This window comes from Macrotis lagotis, chromosome 1, assembly GCF_037893015.1.
Source record: "Macrotis lagotis isolate mMagLag1 chromosome 1, bilby.v1.9.chrom.fasta, whole genome shotgun sequence".
NCBI classification, from domain to species: Eukaryota; Metazoa; Chordata; class Mammalia; order Peramelemorphia; family Peramelidae; genus Macrotis; species Macrotis lagotis.
This window is the reverse complement of record NC_133658.1, coordinates 419,901,435-419,925,815: the sequence shown is the minus strand read 5'-3', so window position 1 is coordinate 419,925,815 and position 24,381 is coordinate 419,901,435. Positions and strand designations below refer to the sequence as shown.

Sequence of the window (24,381 nt, the reverse complement as noted above, 5' to 3'; positions counted from 1 at the left end):
TTCCTCCATATTAGCAGATCTATTGCCCAGGAGTATTCATGCTGCATTTCCAAAATAATGAATAGAGACATAGATAATCTTTGTACCATCCTTGGTCCTCTAAACATAAGCACATCCACAGACATAGATGCATACCCCTACACACTCACATACACACACTTCACTTTCCTGCAATGAATGGTTCAGGCTTCCTGATTAAGGTCATGCCATTTGTTCCTTACTGACCTAGCTAATGTGATTGAATGGGAACAATACCTTTGAACCCTTTGCCTCTGATCTGCATACTAATTGACTCTCTTGTCCTTGACAATGACCTTGCTAGCTATCTGACCCTCCTGGGATGGTTGGCCAGTTCTGAATGCAAAGTTCTTCGCCAAATCAGGTGCCTCCACCTCACCCTCCTTCCACCATATCCACATTGCAATAAAGAAAAAAAAAGGCCTTTTGTAAAATTGAGTCTGAGTACTTTTTATTATTACTCCCTAGCTCCCCCTGGAATGTTTTTTTTAAACAACATAAAATGTTTACCAGATAGAAATAAGAAAACCATTTCAACTAGTGGAGTCTCAAGGACTTAAGCTTGTCAGTCTTTAGACCTAAATAATTCCTATGAACATTAACTGAATCATGATTTTATAAATTGGTCTAAGCTATTTAGGACTTTAACCTGAAGATGTTATTATAATTTGCTCTTCAAGTACAGAATGCAGATTTCAGAATTTATCTTGGAGATATTTGAATTCTAGAAATGAATCATATCTCCCTTGCTCAGCATCACAGAATGTTATGCCATATTACACTCAGTAGGGAGATCTGGAGATAATAAAGTCAGAAAACTAAGGAACAGATTTTTCCAAATTCACACATTTTCATGGGTATTTTTATGTGATTGAGGAAACAATGAAAGATAGTATTATTTAGAAAGGAATTAGCATAACCACACATACATGCATATACACAGGTAATTCAAAAAATAATATTTAAAGAAGTTTCTATTCAATACAAAAAAGTGTATTTAAGTTCTTATTATATGAGGGACCTTATACTAGATGCTAGAGGGATAGGGAAATGGGAGGGAATGAAAAGTTTACATAAAAATCATTTCTTACATGGAATTTATAATCTAAAAAATGTATTTGACTCACGTAGAGATTACAGGACTAGTTCCTATCTTTGTTCCTTATAGATGGCAATAATACATAATAGTATATGGAGTAACAAAATAAAATGGCAAATACGATAGAATTGAAAGTCCAGTACCAACTTGGGGTTGGGGCAAGTGAAGAGAGGAGAGAAAGGAAATTGGGGAAGACAGACAGGAGAAAGTAGTAGTAAGGTCAAACTGAATTTTGAAGACTTGTTAAGGTAACTAATCTATCTGAAAGGGGAGGAAGGGGCAAAAAGAGGTTTCTTTCTCTGAGTACCAAAAGTAGCTCTTCTAAAAAAGACTATTTAGGAAAGTGATGAATCACAGTGCTAATAATTGACTTCATATTTTGTTATTCATTCATCTCTTTTTCTTCCCTGTATTTCCTTGGAATTTGACTGAAGAATATGTTGAAGTAATGGTTATCTCTCAGCTACTAAAAAAGACTATTTGATAATGTAAAATAAAGCACATATGGACATAAAAGCATATATTGTGTATCCCAAAATTCTAGCTTAAAAATAAATAGTTTGGGATAGCTTATACTTTATGTAGAAATATAAAGCATATTTATTTACATGTAATACATATATAAATAAATCAAGAGTGGTTATTATATCTTTGATGGAAAGCAGTATTAGGTGGTACTGAAAACACTACATTTGAAATCAGAAAACCTAAGCTTGAGATCTGATTCTTCATGCTTATATTATCCTGTATAAATCATTTAATCTATGGGTCAGTTTACTCATCTACAAACTGAGAATGAGAATGCTTTTACTGTCTACCCCACAGGGGGAAAAAGTAATCTCATTAAAGAAATATTCAAAATTTGCTTTATAAACCTTAAAATTCTAAATAACTGTGTTAGAATTATTATGATGAGGACACAGACCCAAACAGGGTAAGTGATTTGTCTAAAATGACCAAATTAGTGCTTTAAAAGAAATCAATCAATTGGAATAAACAAGCATAAGATTAATAATAACAATAGCTTCACTATGTATATGCTGTGTAAGCAGTTATCAAGCAATGACACAATGCAAAAAATTGTGCTATGTGTTGGCATATAAAACAAAAATGAAACAGTCTCTTCCATGTACACATGTAAAGTATATGCAAAATATATACTGACTCAATCTAGTTTGCACAGGGTTTAATAGTTTATAAAGCAGATAAGCATCCATTATTTCACATAAATCTCACAAAAGATCAATGAGATTGCTAGTACAAGTAGTATTGGGATCATTTTAAAAAATGAAGAAACTGAGACTGAAGGAGGCTTATCTTAAGCTCACACAGATAGTGAATGGAAAATCTAGGAGTAGAGTCTAGTAATACTTTCTATATAAGCAATTGATAATTGAACACCAGTTAACCTCTCTTGTCTGCCTGTATATTAATATTTTGGAAAGACAAAATGTCATGCCAGAACTGGCTTAAGAAACAAAGATTCAACATTCATTAATTTTAGTTTTAGAAAATGGACTAGATACAAATACAGTTTCTTAAAGGGGGGGAATATTATTAATTTGACTTGAATTTCAGTTATGAACAACTTTTGACTTACTTTTTCTTCAAACTCCTTGGTATCTTTCCAGGATTTTAGGATGTAGTTTACACTGAGAATAACTCTAAAACTCAAAAGATATGTGGAGATGCTATACAAAACAGGCAAGTCCATATAGGCAGGGCTGCCTGTCTTCATCCCAAAGAATAACTCTGTGTGAAATATTTACATAAAGAATTTCATATTTGTGCACAACTTGCTGGCCTGACAGCTTCCAAAATAGTTTACAAGCTGATATGGCATCAAAGTCACTATTTCATAAGCACATATGGGGCCCCCCAATCTATACCAGCATGACATACACAAAAAAGCTTCAGAGACAAAGTGAAGTTTAATATCTCTATTGGAATCTATAAAGGATTTTTTTTCTTTGAGATACACAGATTATACCTATTACCACACTGAAAGAAAACCTTTTTTTCAGACATGTGCAACTATGTGCAATTTGTTTGGTTTCAGATTTAGGTACAGAATTTGGAAACATCCTGCTTTTTAAAATCTAAATAAATTTAAACTGAAGAGTTCCTTGATTAAACAGGAAGCATGTTTGTTTGAAGAAATCTGATTATCTGAATTCATTAACCTAAAAGCATTAATATATGTGGGGTGGTGGTTGTGGTAATATATTCACTCCTTTTGAGGATATATTTCTTTAATTCAACAAATATTTATTGAATGCCTGCTATGGCTCACTAAGAAAATAAGGAGCAGGAAGATGAGAAGAGATCCATGTAAGACCAGTTCATTGCCCTCAAGAAGCTTATAATTAACTTGAAAACACAAAAAAAAACAGTTGAAGAACAATATAACAGAAAATGTCATTGACCTAAAATCAACTCAACTGACAATAGAATAAATAGAAGTCCAGAGAAGAGAGTGCAATATAAACTGGAGTAATCAGGGAAGATATTATGGAGGAAGAAAAATTTGAACTAAAACTTGAAGGATAGACAAACTGACCCTGCTAGGGGAATTTGTGGAAGGAAAAGGCATTTCACCTGGAACTTCACTTATTATGTTGTAACTACAAGACTTGAATTCAAAGCTGATTCAAACACTTGATCGCTATGAGCAAGTCCTTTCCTGAAACAGTACTTCAATGCTATATATGTTATGTCTTCCCAAGAAGGTGTGCATAGTGGATTAGAGTTTTTCCTCTAGAGCTTTTAAAGTCTTTCCATTCCTGATATATGTGCCCTCCCGATATCTATTTTTGCCACTTTCACATGCATGCCCTCATTGACAACATGCTGCCTTACACTTACCATGCATCTTTCCATTATGTTTGGGTGACCTAACTTTGTGGTTTGGTGAAAAAATATTGGAAAATATGGTTGAGGTTTAAGAAATGCAAGAAGTCAATAGATTAGTAGAAGTGACACATTTTTTATGGGAGTTAAAATGATATTATGTTTATAAAAAACATTTTGTGAAATTTGATTTATCCTACAATTGTAAAGCACCTATCTATGCATATATGCAAATACATATACACACATACACATATGTATATTTAAATTCTTCTGATTTACTAATAATAAGTTATGTTAGGTTTAATAATTTGTCTTAATTTTATTTTAGTTTTTTACAACTATCCATCTATTCTCCCTCTTACCTTAACATTCTCTGAGAAATTAAGAAAAATAAAAACTCCTGTTCTAAGCATGTACAAGCAAAATAAATTTCTATTTTGACCATAATGGGATTTATATTTGAATAATTTTATAATTATATGGTACTCTATGAACTTTAATATATTTTTATACAAAGAAACTGTGAAATAGGTAAAGAAAATGTTATTGCCCTTATTGTAGAGGTGAAGAAATTGAAGTCCAGGGAGGTTGAGATATTTATATAAGATAAAATGATAAGTAGTAGCCAAAGGGGGTTAAAAGACAATAGTGCCTTGCCAGTAAGCACAGATGATAGTATAGCAGTGCCTTATTTGAAATCACTTGAAGGTGCATAGAAATAAATCAGAATGATGCAGTAGATTGAGTACTGCCTTTGGAATTAGGAAACCTGAGTTTTGATCCTTACTGTATCATTTATTAGTTGGGTAAATATGGGCAAACCCCTTACCTTTCTGATCTTTAGTTTCCTCAGTGAATTTTTTTTTAACTGGAAGGATAGGGATCTAGACCTGTGATTTTATTAGTGTATTGAAACCCCATTCTGGAAATTTCCTCTACCAAGCTGGATAGACTGTGTCTGCCATGTCCATAACTTAAGAGTCTCCCAGAGTTCCTTGGAGTATTGAGAAATCAAATAATTTGCTCAAGATCACTTAGCCTATATTTGTCAGACCTTGAACCCAGTAACCTGGACTCCAAAGCTATCTCTTTCTCTTCTATACCTCCTCCTCATTAGTAAAACTGAAATAATATTAATTATGCTTCCTCATAGTTTTGTACTGTAGGAAAGACTTGCATTATGTTTTTAGCTTTGATAAACTTATTTCTTCACAGCAGAATTAAATGATATATTTGTAAAGTGCTTGCTACAGTATCTGAAATGTAGGTGCTTAATAAATGCTTTCTTTCTTGTTATTTAAACATCCTTATGAGATAGGTAGTGAATAATGAACAAGGTTTAAAGGTGGAGAAACTGTTTCAGGAAAGGACTTGCTCATAGCGATCAAAGATTTTCCATTTCTTTCTCTAACTCATTTTAAAGATGGGATTATTTGAGATAAGCAAGGCTAAGTGATTTGCACAGGCTCATTTAGCTAGTAAGTGTCTGAGCTAAGATTTGAACTCAGGTCTTCCTGACTCCAGGCCCAGCATTCTCTATCCACTATGCCACCTAGAGTGACTATATCTATAGTTATAGTTGCCTTATTTGTTGTATCAAATAACTAGGAACAAGTAAATAGCCATCAATTGGGGAATAGTTAAAGAAAATGTGGCATATGAATGTAAGGAAAGAGTATTGTAACTTAAGAAAGGCCAAAGCAGGGCAAAGGCAAGATGTTGGAGATAAGGTAAGAGCTCTCCTGAGGTATCCCAACACACCTCTGAACACATTTAAATATTGCATAAAACAACATTTGGAGCAGCAGAACCCATAAAAGGAAAAGGTGAAATAATTTTCCATAAAAATACTACTTAGAAAGACAGCATACCTGGTGGAAAGTGGAACAGAGTCCAGCACCTGATGCATGAGCACAGACCCAGCATCAGCAAATTATGAGCAGGTCCTGGGAATCACTGGATTAGTAGCAGCAGTAACTGCTTTGAAGTTTTCAATGCAAAGGTGGTAAGGGGATCAACAACTAGTCAAAAGGAGATTATAAGTCTCTCTCTGCTAGCCCTGATCCAAGATTCTTTTCCATTATTAATACTGGATCTGGGTCACAGTCCAGGATGGAAGTCCCAGGTCAAAAAGGAGAACTAGCACACAAGAATTTGTGGCCACAGTGGAGAAGGGACCCTCATCACAGCTCCAGACCAAAAAGAGTGCTAGTGGTCATTCACAGACAAGAACACAAGCTAAAGGAAGAGTAAATATACCTCCCCTGATATCAGACCTTGAAAGAATTGAAAACTTCTAGGTCCTTAGAAATATCTTTGAAAACAGCTACACTAAAACCACAGAAGCTTGGGAGTGTGCACCCTTCAACCTAGAAGAAGAACCTTACTATAATAGAGTTGAAAGTCTAGAAATAGGCTGTGGAAATGGTCAAACAACAGGAAAAAATTCTGATCAAAGAAAGGTAATAAGTGACAAGGAAGATTAAAAATACAATTCAGAAGATAACAAAGTCAAAGCTTCTATTTCCAAAGCCAGCAAGAAAAATAAGAATTGGTATTCAGTCATAGAAGAGTTCAAAAAGAACTTTGAAAATTAAACAAGAAAATCATAAAAATCTTGGTAAAGGAGTCACAACCCTGCACACACACACACACACACACACACACACACACACACACACACACACACTCATGCACACATACAATACTGAAGAAAATAACACCTTATAAAACACACAAAGCAAAAAAGTAAAAGGAGTCCTTAAAGTCAATGAGGAGGAAAATGCCTTAAAAGCAGAATTGGTCAAACAGAAAAAAATGTACAAATACTCACTGAGAAAAATAATTCCTAAAAATTACAGTTGAGTAAATGGAAGTTAATGACTTTATTACAAATCAAGAAATAGAACAAAAACAAAATATGAAAAAATAGAAGACCATGTGAAATATCTCATGGAAAAAAACAATTGACCTAGAAAACAGATGCAGGAGAGATAATTTAAAATTATTGGACCACCTTGAAGCCATGAACAAAAAAAACAGCCTAGACATCATCATTCCAAAATCAGTAAGAAAAACTACCCTGATATTCAAGAACAAGAAAGTAAAATAGAATTTGAAAGAATTAACTGATGACCTCTTGAAAGAGATGCCAAAATTAAAACAATCAATAGTATTATAGTCAAATTTTAGAGCTCCTAGATCAACAAGAAAATATTGCAAGCAACTAGAAAGAAACAATTCTAATCAAAAGATAACACAAGATTTAGCAGTTTCTCCCTCAAAGGATCAGAATACTCGGGATGTTATGTTTTAGAGGTCAAAGGAGTTAAAATCACAACCAAGGCTCTCCTATGATCAAAACTGAGTATAATGAATACTTTGGGGAGATGGGACAGGACCAATGGACATTTAATGAAATAGAGGATTATCAAACATTCTTGATGAAAATACCAGAACTGAATAGAAAATGTGACTTTGAAATCAAGACTCAAAAGAAGCATAAAAAGGTAAATAGGAAAAGGAAATCACAAAGGACAATTATTAGGAACTACTTCATATCTACCATATCAGCTAATATGACAGAGAAGGAAAATGAGAAATGTTGGAGAAGTGGAAAAATTGGGACATTAATGCATTTTTAATGGAATTGTGAACTGATGGGCTTTGGAGGCAGCCACAATAGCAACAACAGTAGCTGAAGTTTTGGCATCTGTCAATATGAAAACAGGTACTACCAAAGTCTCAAAAACTGCTAATTGTATTCAAGATCAGCAAGAATTACTGGAAAAATTAAAACAAGCATTATAAGAGTGATAGAGCAAAGAATGAAAAAAGAAATGAGAATGATACAAGAAAATTATGAGAAGAGTATGAATTGGGTCAGCTAGGTGACACCATGGATACAACAGTCCTGGATTTTGGAGGACCTGAATTCAAAACTGGTCTCAGATACTTGATACTTACTAGCTGTGTGACATTGGGCAAGTCACTTAATTTCCCATTGTCACACCAAAAAAAAAAAAAAAAAACTTCAAAACCATTATTTTTTTTAAAAAAAGAAAATGTATAGATTGGGGAAAGAGGCATAAAAATATGAAGAAAACAGCATTTTAACCAGAAAAATTGACAAAGGGCAAAAGAGAAACAAAAATTCACCAAAGAAAAGAACTTTTTTTAAAAAAAAACAGAATAAACCAAATGGAAAAGATAGTGCAAACATTCAATGAAGATAAGAACACTTTAAAAATTAGTGCTGTCTAAATAGAAAAATAGATACAAATTTAAAAATAATGTCTTTTAAAATTAAATTTTGTAAATGGAATCTAATGCTCCATGAAACTTCAAGAAACAATGAAATAAAGTCAAAAGAATTAAAAATGGAAGAAAATGTAAATTTTTCTTTGTAAAAATAACTAAATCTGGAAAATAGGTGAAGAAAAGATAATTTAATAATATTGAACTACCTGAAAGCCATGAAAAAGTCTAGATATCATATCAACATTCAAGAAATTATACTGCCCCATTACCTTAGATCCAGAGTATACAATAGAAATTGAAAGTATTCACTGATCATCTCTTGAAAGATAAATCCCAATGAAAATTACCTGGAATATTATAGCCAAATTCCAGCACTCTTAGTTCAAGGAGAAAATATTGCAAATAGCCAAGAAGAAATAATTAAAATATCATAGAGTCAAAGTCAGATCACTCAAGAATTAATTTTTAAATTTTTTTTAGGTTTTTTGCAAGGAAAATGGGGTTAAGTGGCTTGCCCAAAGCCAAACAGCTAGTAATTATTAAGTGTCTGAGATCAGATTTGAACCCAGGTACTCCTGACTCCAAGGCCAGTGCTTTATCCACTGCACCACCTAGCCGGCCCTACCAGATCACTCAAGATTTACCAGCCTCCACTTCAAAGGAGCAGGGGGATTGGAATATGATATTCCAGAGGGTAAAGGAACTAGGATTACAGACAAGAATAACCCATCCAACAAAACTGAATACAGTTCATCAGGGGGAAAATTGATATTTAATGAAGAACTTCTAAATATTCCTGATGAAAAAGATCAGAGTTAAATAGAAAATTTGACTTTCAAACACAAGACTCAAGAGATTCAGAAAATCTAAACATGAAAGAATGGATTTAAACTGTTTTCAATAGTATATGGAAAATGATATATGGATGCTTTAAGGATTTTATCATTATCAGGGCAGTTAGAAGGCATCTACATAAACTGTTAAGCATGATTTTGCATGACTCATATATGTTTTAAATGATCTAATATTATTTGCTTTTTCAGTGGATAGAGGAAGTAGGGGAGAAAGGGAAAGAATCTGGACTTCTTAATCAATTTAATTAAATTTTATTTAAATTTAAATTAATTAAATAAATTTAAAATTTAAAGAGAAAACAAAGGTTAAAATAAATAATAAATTAGAAGAATATATATAAAAGGAAAGTGGATAGTTTAAAACTCTGTAAATTAAAAGAGAACAGAAGACTGAATAAGAAAGCCAACAATATGCTGTTAACAAGAAAACACATCTAAAAATAATGACAGATATAAAAATGAGAGGCTGAAACAAAATTTACAAAGTGTTAGACAACTCTAAGCAAGCAGGAATTATAATCATGCTTTCAGATAAAAGAAAACAAAACCTGATGATGTCAAAAAATAAAAAAGAGACTATTATATACATAAAGTAATAAGAAATAAAACAATACTATTAATAGATTATACAATAATACAGTATATAAATTCATAAAAAGAAAGCAAATTGCGGAAGGAAATGCAGAGAGAGATAGCAGTGGAATAATGATAGATAACTGGTGTTATTTCAGTTCTGAATAAAATTTAACAAAAAAGAAAAAAGTAATTTTGATTATTTGATCATTTGATCAAAATTTATATCTGAAAAATTGTATTAATTAATTGAGAATTTTAAAACTATTCCTATTTATTAGCAGAGGAAATTTGAGAAAAATAAATTGCCAGGTCATAAAAAAAATTTTTAAATACATATTAAAAGATAGAAAACTAAACATATTCTTTTTAAAATATGGTAAAGTAGAAACTATCTTCATTGCATGGAACACAAACAAAAAGATACAGACCAATATGGAGACTGATAATATATTAAATCGTGAGTACATTAAAAATAAGTAAAAATTAATAATTGTATTAAAAAGAATTTGACAGCAGGTTTAATTTAGCTAATCTAAACAAAAAAGAAACTCAAATTATTAATTTTTTTGAACTACATCATTTTACAAAGAACATAAAATATAAAAAAAAATCACAGAACCAACCATAGTCCTACCGAACTAATGATTTATTTTTAAATACATTTATTGGATGGTTTTATTTTGATAGCATGACTATTTTCCACCATTCCTCTGCTATTTGTATTTTCCTTGCTTTAATGATTATTGAACTTACAATACATATGATATAGCTGAAATTAATCAGTCAAAAAACCTTTATTATATATCATTATATACCATATACCAGATAAATACATAAATTAAAAGGCAGTTAGGGAAGTATATAGACAGATAGATAGATCGATGAGACAGAGAGAGAGAGAGAGAGAGAGAGAGAGAGACAGAGAGAGAGACAGAGAGAGAGAGACAGAGAGAGAGAGACAGAGAGAGAGAGAGAGAAAGAAACAGATGGAAGACAGAAACAGAAACAGAGAGATAGACAGAGAGACAAAGAGAGAGAGAGACAAAGAAAGACTGAACTTTCATTAAGTACTTACTATACTTGAAGTCCTGGGATAAGTACTAGGGATACAAAATCAAGAAAACAAAAATGTCCTTTCTTTCATGAAACTTGTGAAGACAGTTAATATATAAAGGCATTGATGAGAACAGGAGATAAGGAGTACCATAATGGAAGCAAGGCAATCTGTATGGAAGTCAAATATATTGTAAAGTGTGCTGGAAGGGAAGTATTTTATATTTCCTTTATCTGAATTGTAATCATAATTATAAATATTCAATAGTTTGACTAAATTTCTTCTTGGAATTATTCAGCCTCTCATATGTATTCTTTGTGTTTATTGTTTTTAAATCCAACACTATGCTTAGCATTTGGGGGTGCAATGAAAGACGGAAACAGTCCCCACCCATCAAGGAGTTCATATTCAAATGAAGAGGACAAGAAATTAATAGGTAGATACATACAAGACATATAATAAAAAAGTAGATAGGAGATAATCTGAAAGGGACAGATACCAGCAATAGTCAATATTGCTACTTGTTAGATTCCTCATTTTTAATGATTCAGTCTGTCTTATCCCAGATGGATTATACGGCTACTGGTCCAATCTTTTCTATTAAGAAGTCCATGGAACTGACAGTGAGATAATTTTTCCCAAGAGTTTTTTCTTCCTAGGTTTTAACTGAATCCCTGTGACCTTGAACTCTTTCACTATTAAACTGGTTTGCCATGATTCACTAATCAGTAGACTAACTTAAATTTATATACATGGGTCCAGAAGTAAGTCTAATTCCTTTGGTAAAACACAGATTTTATCTGTGTGTAGAATCAATTGATTTAATCTAATGGTCAAAGCACTATACTACTCTTACAATTATTAAAGATGTATTTATTCACATATATTATAGCTATTTTTTGATTGATGGAAACAATCAAGGTGTCTGAAATATTCCAAGGTTATATTAATTAAGGAGGAGGTAGAACCTTTATAGTTCTTAGGATCCTGCTTTTTTTTAGCTTTCAGTAAATTGTTTATGGTCACATACTGTCATTTAACTATTCCCCAGTGGGTATACACCTACGTTATTTCTAGTTTGTCTTACCTCAAGAAGTGCTGCTTTGCAAACAGCTGGTTAAAAAGGAAAGGGAACACAATGAAAATTTCAAAATAAGAAATAAAAATATTAAATCACAACAGAAAAGAAAAGAAAGAATTATCAAAGTCTACTACACGTACTACTATTTGCCAGTACAATTTCTACTTAATCAGAAATAAAGTATTAGCTACAGAAACAAAAAATGTATTTTAAGTAACAAAACACTAAAAAAAGATGTTCAACAAAACAACTTTCAAATAGGAGAGCGAAAAAGCTATAGAAAGAATTTCCACTGTAGAAGGTGCAAATCCATATGGATTTGCAGGAACATTCTATCAAACTTTTCAACAAGTGTAAATATTGGGGACAATGGATAAGGCAGCTGGCCCTGGAATCAGGAGGGCCTTAGTTGAAATCCAGTCTCAGACACATGGTGATTGCCTATCTGTGTGACCTTCAGCAGGTACTTAACCCCACTGCTTTGTATAAACTAAAAAAAAAAAAGTGTAAATATCTACAATATATGAATTTTTTTAATTGAAAAATAAAATATTATTAAACCCCTCTTATGCTACATATGTAGTTCTCTTTTGAAAACTAAGGAAAAATAAAGCAAATAAAATGATAGAATTATGTTAATGAATATAAATTTTAATTAACAAAAACTCTTGAAAAATATTAGAGTAATTTTTTCTACCAAATTGTTTTCTATTAATCACTTGTACTGATACAAAGATAATAAGTAGCATAATTCAGCACATTAAAAATCAAAATGATATAATGTATTTCATATTTATCAATATCAATAATTTGATATTATTATATCAAAAGATGAAGAAAAGGTCTTAAACAAAAAACCCACTAATTTATCAAAGAAGAAACAGAAGGAGAGAAAGAAGGAAGGAAGCAAAGAAGAAAGGAAGGAGCATTATGAAGAGTGGCCATTGAAGGGCCTTTTTTGTTTAATACAAAAAAGTATCTAAAACAAAAAATTATGATAAAAGCAGTAAAACCCAGAAGTTTCCCAAATAAATACATTAATAACACGAGGATTTCTCCTTTTCTTACTATTATTAAATAAAATTCTAAAAATGCTGAAAATAGTATTTAGATTAGGGAAATAAATTAAAGCATTAATGCAAGAAAAGATGATAAAATTTGCTTTTAAAATCTTGTTGATTCAATCAGAGAATAATTGGGACAACTGAAGAAATCATTAAATTAGCAAGAGCATAATAAACCCTTAAAATCAGAAATATATCTATATATATAAATAATAAAACTCAAGAGGAAATAAGTATAAAGTAAGTCCCCTCCAAAATAATGAAAACAAAATGATATATTCTAGAAGTCAATACAGTTAGGCATATTCAAGACTTACATAGACACAACTATAAGAAATTGCTTAAAGAAATTTTTAAAAATGACTCCTATAATTAGAATTTAGTGTTTGTGGCTAGACAATGTCAATACAATAAAAATTACAATGCTATCTCCATTAATATATAGATATAGCACTTTGTCAATTGAAATTCCAAACAGTTATATCACAGACTTAACAAAACTAATAAAGTTCTCTGAGCCATTTCCAATGAGAATGAAGGCCCCCTCAGCCCCCCCCTTGCCTCCTCCCCTTCCATATCATTGCAAAAGCGCAATGCAAAAAAAAATTAAAGGAAATATCTTAGCCTATTCCACCTCTCCTTTCTCTTACTCCCTGTACATTTCCCTTTTAGCCATTGACTCCATTTTTCCAATATATTATATCTTCAAATTCAGCTCTCTCCTGTGCTTTATCTATATAGGCTACTTCTACCTGTTCTATTAGATGTGAATGTTCATATGAGTATTATCAGTATCATTTTTCTATGCAGGAATACATGCAGTTCATCATCATTAAGTCCCTCATAATTTGCCCTTCTCATCCTCCATCTCTATGCTCCACCTGAGTCCTGTATTTGAAGGTTAACCTTTCTGTTCAGCTCTGGTTGTTTTAACAGGAATGTTTGAAATTCCCATTTCATTGAAAGTCCATCTTTTCCCCTGGAAGAGGATGTTCAGTTTTGCTGGGTAGTGGATTCTCGGTTGTATTCTAAGCTCTTTTGCCTTCCAAAATATTATATTCTAAGCCCTATGAGCCTTTAATGTAATTGCTGCTAAGTACTGTGTGATCCTGACTTCAGTTCCACAATATTTGAATCGTGTCCTTCTGGCTGCTTGTAATATTTTTTCTTTGACTTGGGAGTTCTGGAACTTGGCTGTAATATTCCAGGGGGTTGTATTTTTTATCTCTTTCTGGGGGAGATCGGTGTATTCTCTCAATTCCTATTTTGCCCTCTGCCTTTAGGATATCAGGGCAATTTTCCTATAGAAATTCTTTTAAAATGAGGTCAAGGCTCTTTTCTGATCAGGACTTTCAGATATCTCAATAATTGTAAATTATCTTTCCTGAATCTGTTTTCCACATCAGTTGTTTTTTTTTCAATGAGATGTTTCACATTTTCTTTTAATTTTTCATGCTTTTGGTGTTGAAGTATTGTGTCTTGATTTCTCACAGTCATCAGCTTCCTTTAGCTCCTTTCTACATCTGAAGGATTTGTTTTCCTCAGAGAGCTTTCTTATTTTCTTTTCCATCTGACCAATTCTGCTTTTTAAATCATTCTTCTCCTCAATAACTTTTTGCACTATTTTATTCATTTGACCAAAGGTGGTTTTTAACAAATTATTTTCTTCAGCATTTTTTTGGATCTCCTTCACTAAGTTGCTGACTTCATTTTCATGTTTTTTCCTGCATCACTCTCATTTCTTTTCCCAATTTTTCTTTTATCTCCCTTACTTGATTTCCAAAATCTTTTTTGAGCTCTATCATAGCCTGAGCCCAACTTCCATTTTTCTTGGAGTCTTTAGATGCAGAAGCTTGTACTTCCTCATCTTCAGGTTGAGTATTTTGATCCTCCTTGAGATCATAGACAAAAATATTTGTCAATGGTCAGGTTTCTTTTTTTTCCTGCTTACTCATTTCCCCAGCCTGTGCCTGGTTTGGGGGTGCTTCCTGAGCTTTTGAGCTTTATTGGGACACCCCCACAAGGACTTCAGTGTGTGAGGTTCTGACTGTTTTCCTGGCCTATGAATGACCACAAGTGTACCCTCTGCCATGGAGCTGAGTAGGGGGTGGTGGTCCCTGTTCTATGGGGGCCCTAGGCTGCAATCAGGATCTGAATTTGGTCAGAGCCCCAGAGTCCTATTCCAGGGACAGAGGACAGACCTCGGAAGTATCCCTCCACTCTCTGAGCACTCAGGTCGCAGCTGCCTAGAGGCTCCTGCTTGCTGGCTCCATGAGCCTGCTTATGTTTCCTGGATCTGGGTTAAATGAGTGCCACGGCCAAGTTGAGCACCACAACTGGCTGAGGACCTGGGCTTTGTGCTTGCTCTGGCAGAGGTCCCTCTGCTTATCCTCCAAGTGTTTTGTGCTCCTTGGGTGCAGGTCAGGATACTGCTTCTGCTGCCAGGAGCCACAGGAAGCTGAAATTTCTTCACTCTGGTGCACTGCCCCTCTAACCCTGTGGAACAGAATTTTCCCACTATTTTCCAGGTTACATTGGGCTGCACACTTGCCTCCCTGGATCTTTCTGTGAGTTCTGTCACCCGAAAATTTAGTTAAAGTCATAATTTTAATATTTTAAAAATATTTTGGAGAGAGCACCTAGGAGAGGCTCGTCTCCTGCTGCCATCTTGGCTCCACCTTTAGAATTATTTTTAAAATGGGAAAATCAGAAACTAGGCCAGTTTAAAAAGTAGATGAAACAATTGATTTCAATTTCCCAGTATTTGAAAAACCTTAAAGCATAAATTTCCTAGGGAAGGATTTATTATTTGACAAGAATTCCTGAGAACATGAGAATCATTTGCTCTTTTAGAATAGGGCCAATATCGTAACTAGGTAGACCCAAGCAGCTAAGGGATTGAATCTACTTCCTTCTCTACTAAAGCATCCATCCCCTTTCAATCCAAACCCATGATCTTAATTAGATTCAGCAAAGGGAATCTGGTTTCTAATGCAAATGGGATTAAGGTTCTTTTTCTTATAGTTTTCAACTTGCTAAGTCTACCACCCAAGCACTGCAAGGATAATTGCTTATAGTCATACTATGGCTCTTGTCTAGCATCTCTCAAAGGAGAAAATAGAGAGGTATTCAGTCTACCATATGTGTGGGGCATGGGTATTTATTTCCTACAAAGAAAAAACTAGAGAACACAAAAATGCATATTGGCAGAATAACTTGAAACATGGTTCAGTAATTTAGTCTAAAATTATTTTAACTTCTCAAGTGGCTGATACTTTAACCTCACTGGAACACAAAACAGTTTTCAGAACTATTGCTTTTACATTTCACCTCAATTTTGTAAATTCTTCAAGTCTATCTCTTTTGGAAAGCAAGGCTTGAGAAACTTGTCCTCCTCTTTCTGTCTTCTCTATTGCAAAAGTTATCATAATCATCAATTAGCTCCACTCAGTGGATTAAAGACTACGAGATCTCACTAGACTTACAAGATATCCTCTATGTCTGTACACAGTCATGTCAAAAATGGTACACATACTCACAAATAGAAAAACAAAATAGAAAACAGTTGGGGCCTAATTACCTATAAACTATCCTAGTTGGGTACATGCTCCAAGAAGAAACATCTGCAGACTGGGAAAAAAAGAGCACCCCTCATCTCACTGACCCTTCACAGGAAGCTTAGTGAGTGAGTCAACTACAGGCCTGAAAGTCCTAGCCTAAAGCAGTCTTTTCTTTACAATTGGTGCAGTATCCAGGACAGTACAATCACCATATTTGTCCAGCTTTAATTTATCAAAATATTGAGGGATGACCAAGGAACCTCCTCAGATTTTATTATGACAATGTCTTTTCAGTCTTAAATCACACATGGTTATATGCAACGAGAAGCTTGTCATCTCCAGTACTGGATAACACATATGATTAGTTAAAAAAAAAAGAAGAGATGAACCTGAGAATGACTCAATAGAATGATAAGGAAATAAAATATTGCCAAAATTTGAAAACAAAACACAGATCAGAACAGAGAAAATCACAATGCAAATTTTTACAGAGATCAAGTAGGTAACAGGGATTAATTATGAGACCTGGACTGAGGCTTTTCAGAAAAGTGATGACTAAGATCTAAGGCAAGTCCTCGATCAGATCCAAGGATGTGATATATGGTAGATACCTTAATGATATTTGCAGTTACCTCATTAGTTTTGTTTTAAGATTATACTATTTCAAATATGTTACCTCAAAGATACAAGGGAGATAGAATAGAAGGAAATGAATGGAAATCTTTGGTTCTTAGGACTGACATAAAAGATTAAATCAGTCACTAACAGAAGGAGATGGCAATAAAAAGAAATTAAGAACAAGTAAAAGTAGAACATGATAGCCTAAGGTTGAACCTACCCACTTATATGTAAACAAAGAAGGATTGTAGATATAAAATTATAAGGGATTTCAAAGAACTTTTGCCCTCATTGTAAACAAATGAGGTAAAGAGAAGGTAAGTCAGTGGGTTGCCTAAGGTCATAAAAATCAGAAGTAATAGATACTCCCCATCTTCCAACTGAAGCTTGTACTGAGCAGGTACAGGGTTATGGGAAGTCAATCTTATCAAAAATAGAATCAGAAAGGAGACATCCAAGGCTGATGTTTGAGTGACATTTGGGGAGAATTGAGAAAGGAGAGAAGGCAGCCAATGTCTAGAAGTGGTAAGAAAGTAGGAGGCAACAGAACATTAGGTCTTGTAAATAGAAGGGCAGTTGAACTTGAGCTATGCTCTCTCAGCAAGCCCATCTGGTGCCCCATAGGTATAATTCAGAACTGTGAGCTCAAAATACCAAGATGTCTAGGGTTTTTTGTGGTTTTTTTCTCCTTTATCACCCTATACTCTAGTTGGAAACAACTGAAGGGAATGTCGGGATAAAGACTTTATAATATTAGCACTGGGAGGGATGTTGGAATTTCAGAACACAAAACATCAGAGCTATAATGGACCTTAGAATCATAAAACTGTAGAATGTCAGAGTTAGGAAGTACTATAAAATTCAGAGTCCAGGGATTCTTAATCTTTTTTGTGTCCTGATTGCTCTTAATTGAAGGAAACACTAAATGTTAGTTAGAGCTTAGTGAAAATAAAGATATAATTGATTTTTTCCCCAGTCCACATACTCAAAGGGTCCGTGAAACTAAGGTCAAGTTTTCCTGATATGGTCCAAATTCTTCCTTTAAAGAAGGTATGTTCAATTCCTGGATCACATATGGCCCTCAAAGCCCATTCATGTGACATTATTATGTTTTATTATTGTACTCATTGGTAATATCAGTTACATTATAGTCATAAAATATTAAATTCTATATACTGCCCTTGACAAGTTTTTGATGGGCAATGTAGCCCATAAAAGTTAAAAGGTTGAACATTCATGCTTAAAGCACAAAAACACTGTGATCCAGAAAATTAAATTAATATTTTTTTTGGTCTAAAGTAACTATTTATTATGAGATCTGGGCCTAGGACCGGCTCTGGACTGGGGTTGCTTTTAGGCATTAATCAGTCATATTTGACCTTGGACATAGGCTTCCAATAAATCTTGTTGATTTTTAATTTGAATAATGCCAACCTTCTGTCATGATCATAGTTTAGGTTGACTCTCCATTTTTCCTATGGTAACATAGAATTAGATAAGTTTTCCCTAGCTTGCAGAATAATGGTATTCATATCTTCATACATTTTTTGAATTGTCCTTATTATAATAAGGGTCCCTATCACACAGAAGTCACAACACATTAAAAGATAAGATTCATATGACAGATGACAGATAGATAGACAGACAGACAGACAGAGACAGACAGACAGACAGATAGATAGATAGATAGATAGATAGATAGATAGATAGATAGATAGGTAGATATTCAGACAGAAATGCTGCTGAGATAACAAGGTTTCTACTATAGGAATACCTGCTAGTATAACTACCACTACCAGTCCTGACCCAGGGTTATTTGACTCTTTAGCAAACCTACCCAGTCATCTTGAGGATAATAATTATTATAAAAATTATATCTCATATATAGGGATTCCCAAAAGGGAAAGTAAAAGAGGTACAATATGAATCATTTATATGACAAGTAGTTCTTTAGTAGTTTTTTTTTAAAAGAATGCTCAAAGGAAGAGAAACATACAATGAGTTAATAGAATGATTTAATAGAATTAACAAGTTATGGTACCTTACTTATCAATGAACTGATAGACCTTTAGAACATAAAGTAGCTTACAGTATTTAACCTTGTCACTGAGTTCTGTCTGGTCACACTTATTTCTTGTCTAGTAGTGAAATGGCCATGTGGTTCAACTCCAACACCACCATGTTTTTATTTTGGTTACTGACTGTCTTTGATATCAGCCATTATTAACTCCAGGAACATTACATCTGGTAAGCACTCACAGGTCTCCTAGGACCTTTTCATATTTTTCAGAACTCACAAGCTTGCCCCCTGAAAAAAATCCATCTCAAGATCGCTGCCCAATCACTTACTTGGGGAAAGAAACAAAAATGAAAAACCCAAAGAAGGCTTAGGCTTTTCTAGTAAGGACATGGGCAAAGACCTAAATGGAAGCTGGGTGGGGAATAAAGCAAACTACCCATACCCCATCCAACTTTTTGGAAGCAGTTCAAAGCACTACTCATAATTCTAGGTCAAAAGGAAGAGACTAAGACTGAGGAATATTATTTCTCTTTTGTATATCCATTGAGTAAAACCTAGAAGTCAATAGGGAAATTTTCATTATCTTACATAACAAACTCCTGAGTAATTAGGTCTTTTGATTCAATAGTACATTGGGAATTATCTTCCATGGAAGACCTCACAATGATAACTCCTAGTTGACAGAAGCAGGCCCACCTCAAATTTCTTCATAGTCAACTGAAACCAGGAAAAGAGACTAGGCAAACTACTTGGGGGGGGGAGTATTTTAACACATATTTTAAAATACCTTTTTTGTATTTACATCACCTTCATTAACAAATATATCCTTCCCCTTCTCCTATCCAGAAGGCTATTGCTTATTAATTGAGATGTTTGATCTTCTCTCTGTCCCTTTCACCTCTTTTGTTCTGGTATGCCTCAATCCTTTTACTTGCTACCTTAGTTTCTACCTGAGGGGGGTGAGATTCCTTGAAACTATAGTGGAAAATAAATGTTAATTAATTTTATCTTAATAGTAGTTTTTAAAACCTAGGTGACAGTAATGAAGTGCACATACACACACACACACACACACACACACACACACACACACACACACACACAGAGAAACTTTAAAAAACTGATAAGCTTTGTGAACAAATATACACAGTTCATGGGAGAAAGAGAAGAGCCTGAAATGGAAGAGGGAACTTCATTATCATTCTCAGCAAAAAAGGGGAAGCTAGAATCTTCCAAGTTAGTTCCAGTTGATTTGAATATGGTTTGACTTCTGATTGGGGCAGCAGCACCAGTGAATGTGGCAACTGCTTCCTAGGAGCTCTGTCTAAATGTGTTCTAAATGTTTTAAACTATGGCAGCCCTGCAATTGAAGCAGCTCTGGAGACCTGCAGCAGTTTCCCTTGTTTCCATCCTTGCTTCAGTGGAAATCTCATGCCCTTACAGTGACCACCCCATGTCCTTTGTTCTCCTCACCCCTCTTCTGATTCAGTAGCCTTCATCTCTCACTATTTTCTTCCCATTAGGTGAGAGATCTCTTGTTCTTCTGTTCTCACTTGGAAAGAGGAGGGATTGAGTCAGTGAGCCTCAATTCTAGGTAAAGATGCAAGGAAGGAAAAAAGAGGGGAGAAGGCCTTCTAGGCAAATAAGTTGACATCAAGTTTTTCTGAGAATACATACAATGTTCCAAACTCATAGACCCCACCTCTGCAAAGGAGAAAGGAAAGAAGATAAGTTTAGGAAGTTATTGAGAAATTTACATTTGTGAAACAAATCACAGCTTTCTGACAATACCTTAAGGTCTAGGGGAAAGCCAAGTATAGTATTAAGATTTTTAAAAATGGAAAAGTCTTCTGTTTCTTAATAATTATATAATGATCTTAGAAAATTCCTCAATATATTAGCCAATGTCCATTAAAGATCTAGCAAAAATGGAGCAAGGATGGAAAAAAAATACTGTAGATTAAAGTATTGCCTGAGTGCAGCTGATTTCTCTGCAAGAGAAGGGAAAGTGGGTCCATATTTAAATATGCAAAGAGATGTGTAATTCAACTGTGTTGTCACCCACCACATAAAGAGGGTGCTTTTAGGAAAAAAAGAAAGGAAAAGAAAGAAACTGAGAATAAGAAAAAAGTTTCTGACTTTCGTTAACCTTCTCTTATAGTTCAGGTTATTTCTTTAATGCATTTATCTGCTTTAAAATTGTCTCCTTAGCCTCTCAAGGGAAACCAATATAATACACCATCACATTTCTCACAGGAGAAAAAAGAACACTTACTCTTAATAGGTGGCAATTTTGCCAGATGTTATTGACATAGTAAGTGCGAAATTTCAGTGATACTAAATGCAAAGTGCAGCAGATTAGAGAACAATGGAACAAAGTGCAAAATGAAGTTTCAAAAGCAGCAGTGTCAAAGTCAGAGAAGGTGTGAAAAAATTACATTTTAACAACACTATTAAGAACAAGTTTACTAATTACTGTATCTGGCACAAATTTCAAAGTAAATTCCAAAGACTGGGAAAGTTTTAAAAGTGTTATTTTTCTTTGTCATCAGCATTTCTTTGTTTCCCATTATGCACTGTGGCAGAGACAGCACATAGTAAGGACTAGCTGGATCAAACCTCTAATTCTCATGTGTGCTGCTTAACCATTGCCTGGAGTGCCATCTCTACTCTTCTGTCCTCCTTGATAGAAGAAACAATAAATGACATAAAATAAGGTATGCTATTCATTGACAATCAACAATTCATCTGTCCTCTCTAGATCTGTTACCTCTATTGTAAACTGAAATGGATGGGCTGTTTGATCTTATTAATGCCCCTTCCAGCTCTAATGTCCTGTACCTCTGAACACGTTTAAGAAACTTAACTGCTAAGAAAATTTTGAATGTTACAATTGCGCCCCCCCCATTTGTTTTCAGCTTCCATATATGTAAAATATAGGAAAGTTTCATGTAAGATAGGATAGGATGTGATGGGATAAAAGAAGATGGGAAGGGATGGAATAGGATAGGATAATGGAACACAATGTAGCATAATGAAATGTAACAATAAACTATAAAATAATAATATAACAAATACTATAACATGACAGTAACAAAATATGATATAATATAGTAATACATTTTACAAAGTGATATATAGCATAATTATGGAACATAAATTATTATGTTGTTGATTTTGTTTTTGATTGATTTTATGTTCACAGATAGGAGATATAAAATATATACAAAACAATGCATATCAACTTGAATCTTATAGTATATAATTCAAAACTTCTTTACCTCTACAAAGAAATCTGGGAGGAAAGCAGATATATTGAGCAGTTCAGATAAATAAATTTGATCATCAAGATTGTAGAGAAATAAGATGAAATATATATATATATATATATATATATATATATATATAATCAATAAATAAGTATTACTTAGGACATTCTCCAGACTAGGGATTGTAAAGGTCCCTACAGACAATCCTTTCACTCAAGGGTCTTATATTCTTTTATGAAAAAAATGTACATTAGAAAGAACATAAAAATAAACATGAAGCAATTTAGGGAAGATTGAAGGGTACTAGGAGAGAGAAGGATCAGGAAAAATTCATTTAGAAAGGGGTAGTTAAGCTAATCTTTGAAGGAAGTTAAATAAACATAATAACTAGACTTTATAATATGCTTTAAGGTTGGTGAAGCATTTTACATGTTTATATGATTGTATCTATTTTTTGGTTGGCTCTCTTTCTGTCCCAGGCTGGAAGTCCAAACTGGGTCTATTCTCCTTTCTTTAGATCTACTACAGTTCAGAGCTTCCAAGTTCAAGAGATCCAACTGCTTCAGCTTCCCAACTAGCAGAAATTATAGGTGAGTACTCCCATGCCCGGTATCTCATTTGATTCTAAGAGATAAAGGTGAGAAAGAAGTCCAATAGGCATAGGGGGAAAATAAGATGTGGTAGGAGATAGTATTTAATGTTTGAGGAACAGCAAGTGAACAAATTTGTAAAATGGGGAAGTCTGAGTGTGTATGAAATGCTCAAATGATGCAATTCCAACCTCTAAAAGGCTAGAAAACCAGCCTCTGGAAAGGCACGATGACACATAAAGTGCTTTGCTTCCTGATATATAACATGCTTAATACCTAGTCAGCTCCAGAATATTTTGAATTGTAGAACTGTTGCTGATCTGCATTACTATAAGGAAATTCTTCCCTTGAAATTTAGAATACCTTAAAAAATCACAATTATATATATATATTTATATATACATATACATATATACATGTATGTATGCATACATACGCATCTTGTTTGCAACACATATGCTCTGCCCCCCATTAGTTTGTATTTAATTATGCTATATATATATATATATATATATATATATATATATATATATATATATGTTTGTGTATAGCATAAATGGTAGGGTGTCCTATATGAAACATGTATGCATATATATTTATAGATATGGAGAAATATATACTTGCAGCTTATTGATACTTCAGTACTTCAAGAATGTATGGTTTCTGGGCAGCTAGGTGGCATAGTGAATACAGCACTGGCCCTGCAGTCAGGAGTACATGAGTTCAAATCTGGCCTCAGACACTTAATAATTACCTAGCTGTGTAGCCTTGGGCAAGCCACTTAATCCCATTTGCCTTGCAAAAACTAATATACATATATATATATATATATATATATATATATATATATATATATATACACATATGATTTCATTTATGTGTCTACTCTTTCAACTGGGTCATGTTGCAATTCCTATGGACATGTGTGCTGGATTTCAGGTCTGTATTGCTATTATAATTATCAATGGCAATAATTAATAGCAAGACAATCTTCTACCCTAAAATCAGCTGGATTTTATTCAAAAAGAATTGTACACTTGGGCTTCCTGAGTTTCTACCTTGCAAAGAAGTTACACTGCATAATCTTGCTCCAAACTATTATATCATTTTGAATTCCTTCTGTGTTTCTCCTATCTCACAGCATAATTTTTCTGTTGATCTTGAAATCATCCCCACCACCCTTCCTTCCACGCTTCCCCAAAAGTTGCTATAATTATTAATACTTCTTTTTTTATATTTAAAGTGTTCACCTGGTATATGAAATTTGAGATGGTATATATATGAATACATATTATATATTTTAGAATATCTATATATATATTAGAATCATTTAACATAGAATTCTAGACTTAAAAATATCCTTAGAAAATAACATAACAAATGGCATACAATTTAAAGATAAACTTGCCAATCATGATGGTCTCCTAGGAAGACTGAGCCTAGTATATTGTTTGAGTATGAGAGT

The 24,381-nt window shown here is 33.6% G+C and overlaps 1 long non-coding RNA gene across 1 annotated transcript in view; it reads left to right on the top strand.

The window, feature by feature from the left end:
• Positions 1-24,381, top strand: part of LOC141518593 (uncharacterized) — a 74,473-nt gene that overhangs the window by 6,961 nt on the left and 43,131 nt on the right. The window contains exon 2 of the long non-coding RNA XR_012477233.1: positions 22,844-22,916. This is a non-coding gene — a long non-coding RNA (uncharacterized LOC141518593). The remainder of the gene's footprint in view (positions 1-22,843; positions 22,917-24,381) is intronic.